The sequence below is a fragment of the Arachis stenosperma genome, chromosome 3 (genome assembly GCF_014773155.1).
Source record: "Arachis stenosperma cultivar V10309 chromosome 3, arast.V10309.gnm1.PFL2, whole genome shotgun sequence".
NCBI lineage: Eukaryota > Viridiplantae > Streptophyta > Magnoliopsida > Fabales > Fabaceae > Arachis > Arachis stenosperma.
In genome coordinates this window covers 115,466,397-115,469,737 of record NC_080379.1, presented here as the reverse complement: position 1 = coordinate 115,469,737, position 3,341 = coordinate 115,466,397, and the positions used below count along the sequence as shown (strand labels likewise).

The following is a 3,341-nucleotide window of genomic DNA, read 5'->3' as shown; positions in this document are numbered from 1 at the left end:
CGACGCGAACGCGTGAAGAGGAAAAGCGCCAGCGACGCGTCCGCATGAACGACGCGATCGCGTGATATGCGCGATCTGTATAAACTGCAGAATCTGAAACCAGCGACTTTGGACCCTATTTCGGCCCAGTTTTCGGCACGGAACAGCAAACTAGAGTCAGAGAATATGCAGAAACAACGAGACACATTCATTGAGTAGTTTAGATCTAGTTTTTCACTCTCTTAGGTTTTTCTCTCTAGTTTTTTAGAATTTTAATTTTCAATTGGTCTTAGCATTGGAACATTGAGAAGAGTTATTTCCTCATCAAGACTTCATCATTCTAGTTTGTTCTCTTAACTGGGTTTTATTCTTCCATGTTCTTTGTTATGTTCAATTTTGTCATTCAGATACTTTTATGATTAATTAATGCAAGGATTATTTCTTTTTAATTTAATTTCCATTCCAATAATCATGTCTTCTTTTAATTCCCTTTCATGTGCCATGAATTCTTTATTTACAATGCGTGAGTAGTTTCATTACTTGATGGGGAGTTAATTAAAGGGAACTCTTGAGTTGGAAGGATTGAAAGAAAAATTTGTAATTGGGTTAAATGTTGGATTGCTATCCTGTCACCGACGCCAATCCCTTTAAACTAAGTGGGTTGCAACTTGTGAACAGATCTGGCATTTCCACTTGTTTGACTTTCTCTTACCTAGTAAGGGATAACCAAACAGAACAACTATTAATTATAAATTAATCTTACAATCACACCATCAATGATAGAGATTCTAACCAATCAATTCCCAGTCAAGGCCTTTCATTTTTATTATTTAAAATTCCTCAATTTAAATCCCAATTTGCTTAGCTCAACTCTTTTTGGAATATCTGATTAATAATACAGCACATTTTTCTGCAACTCGTTGGGAGACGACCTGGGACTTAAAACTCCTAGTAATTTTAATTTAAACTTTCAGTGACATATTTCTAAATTGATAGGCAGATTTTCGGGGAGTTAAGAACTATACTTGCAACGTAACCATTTTAATAAATTTTTAATTCACCAGCTTCTGCATCCCCATCAATTTTTGGCGCCGTTGCCGGGGAGTTGCAATAGAGTGCTTATTTTATTAATTAGAATTTATTTATTTGCATTTTATTTAATTTTGCTACTATGAGCTGCGTGTTTCTTCTGTCAAATGACACGTTCACTTCCTGGTCCGCGCTTGCTAATATTTGATCTTGAAATTGAAAGAACAATTTCACGAATAAGGCAAGAACAGCGTAGGTTAGTCCGCTCTGAGGGCGGATCTGAAAGTGAATCTGAGGAGGAAACCAGCCCCCGTTCTACTGATTCGGTTGTTTTACGTGCAGAAAACATGGCAGCTAGAAGAATTACCATTCAGGAGGAAGGAGCTCCTGATTTTACACTGCAACCGTTTCAAGCGCATCATCCAGTGGTAGCTATGGATTTTGAAATAAAGACCGCACTGCTAAATTTGATGCCCAAGTTTCATGGCCTACCTGCTCAAGAGCCTATCAAGCACTTGAGAGATTTCCAGGCAGCCTGTTCTACTGTCAGGCGTGATGGCGCTGATGAAACTTCAATTCTGCTGAAAGCTTTTCCGTTCTCTCTTGAGGGAAAAGCAAGAGAGTGGTACTACACTCAACCTCTAGCAAACGTATCCAACTGGGATACACTCAGAAAAGAGTTCCTGGAGAAATTCTTCCCATCTGAAGTTACTGATAAACTGAGGAAGGATATCTCTACAATTGTTCAGGATGACAATGAGACTCTCTTTGAATACTGGGAGTGCTTCAATAATCTTCTGGAAGCATGCCCCCACCACATGATTGACAAGATTGTGCTACTCAGCTATGTCACACAAGGTATGAGGCCCCAAGATAAGACCACATTAGAAAGTGCCAGCAATGGGTCTATGAAGAAGTACAAGACCACTGATGAAGCTTGGCAATTGATCAGTGATTTAGCTGAATCTACTCGAAACCACAGACAGAAGCAAGGCCGTTCAAGGGCCGTTGCAGAAGTATCTTCTGGCATAGAGACAGCTACTCTAAATCGAAGCATCTGTGAAACGACCAACCTGCTGAAGCAAATGCAGTTAAATCAATAAGCTCAGCAAACTCAACCGCAGCAAAACCAACAACTAGTCCCACAAAGAATTTGCGGAATTTGTGCTGATTACAGCCATTACACTGATGAATGCCCGCAGCTCCAACAAGAAGACAACATGGTGGCATCCACTCACAACTTCTATGACCGCCCCAACCAAGGGTACAATCAAAGTGGAAATAATAACCATGGATGGCAGGACAATTCAAACCAGAATTGGAGGGACAACAATAATAGGGGAGGCAGAGATAATCAGGGAAATCAGAGGTGGAATAATTACAACAACAGGCAGCAAAATCAACCTTACCGAGCACCTTACCTGAGGCAAAACCAAGGACCAGCGAACAATCAGCAGCAAACCTCTCAATTTACTCATTCTTCTGTATCTTCTAATGAAGAATTATTACAAGCTTTTGGGAAAAGACAACTGGCCATGGAAAATACCATCGTGAACAGTATTAACGCCAGTCTGAATGGTTTCACCTCTACTCTACAAGCTTTTCTGACACAACTTGGTTCAGCATAAAATTCCAGTAACCAACCTTCAAGCACCACTAGAATCCTCTCTCAACCATTACCCAATCCAAAGGGAGGCATTAATGCCATCACCCTGAGGTCCGAAACCACACTGCAGGAGAGGAATCAAGAGGAACCAAGCTCACCAGAATACACCTCAGCTGAAGAGGTGGTAGAAATCGAAGATGTTGAAGAGGAAGAGGATATACAGGGCATAGCTAAAGAAGAGATAGCTCAACCACAGGAAGAAGCACAAAAAGGTGCAGGCACCACAGAAAACACTACTTCCATTCCATTTCCACAACTTGCAAGGAAGCCTAGGAAGCAACTGGAACCTGATCCTAAAATGGTAGAAATATTCAAAAAGGTTGAGGTAACTGTTCCCCTTTTTGATGTTATTCAGCAGGTACCTAAATATGCAAAGTTTCTAAAAGACTTATGTATCCATAAAGATAAAATTAATGAATTAGAAACTATTCCTTTAGGTAGTTCTATATCTGCTTTAATGGGAGGATTACCTGAAAAATGTAGTGATCCAGGTCCTTGCATAGTTAGTTGTACTATTGGTGGTGTAGTAATTTATGATTGCATGTGTGATTTAGGAGCATGTGTCAGTATAATGCCTTTGTCTATATATGATGTTTTAAGGCTCCCTCCCTTAAAAAGGTCGGCAGCGCGTTTTGTGTTAGCAGATAAAAGCATTATTACAGTTGCT

The 3,341-nt window shown here is 40.0% G+C and overlaps 1 non-coding gene across 1 annotated transcript; it reads right to left on the bottom strand.

The window, feature by feature from the left end:
- Nucleotides 1–1,724: 1,724 nt before the first annotated feature.
- On the bottom strand, nt 1,725–1,832 carry LOC130972266 (small nucleolar RNA R71). Its single transcript, XR_009083456.1, has one exon. It is a non-coding gene; the product is annotated as a small nucleolar RNA R71 (small nucleolar RNA).
- Nucleotides 1,833–3,341: the final 1,509 nt, after the last annotated feature.